Raw genomic sequence first — 318 nt, 5'->3', positions numbered from 1 at the left:
AGGTATGACAATAAAAGACAACGTAACTGGTGAAATCTTTAATAATTCATTACAGATATCAAGTAATTGCAAGAGAAAAGGGTTGAAAAAAAAAAAAAATCACAATAAAGACTTTTTTCCCATAGATCACAAAACTATATAACCGTCCTAAAAAAAGAATGACATTATAAACATCACAAAAATTGGAGAATGTTCGGATGACACAAAAACAACCTAGTTCTCCTACACACATTATTTTACAGATTCTTTTTCTTTCTATTCTTGTTCTGTACGTCATCATCACGATATTCTTTCTACTCTGAATTCCGCTTTCCATAC

This window comes from Penaeus monodon, chromosome 29 (assembly GCF_015228065.2).
Source record: "Penaeus monodon isolate SGIC_2016 chromosome 29, NSTDA_Pmon_1, whole genome shotgun sequence".
Lineage (NCBI taxonomy): Eukaryota > Metazoa > Arthropoda > Malacostraca > Decapoda > Penaeidae > Penaeus > Penaeus monodon.
The sequence above is the reverse complement of the archived record's forward strand: the minus strand, read 5'-3'. Positions refer to the sequence as shown.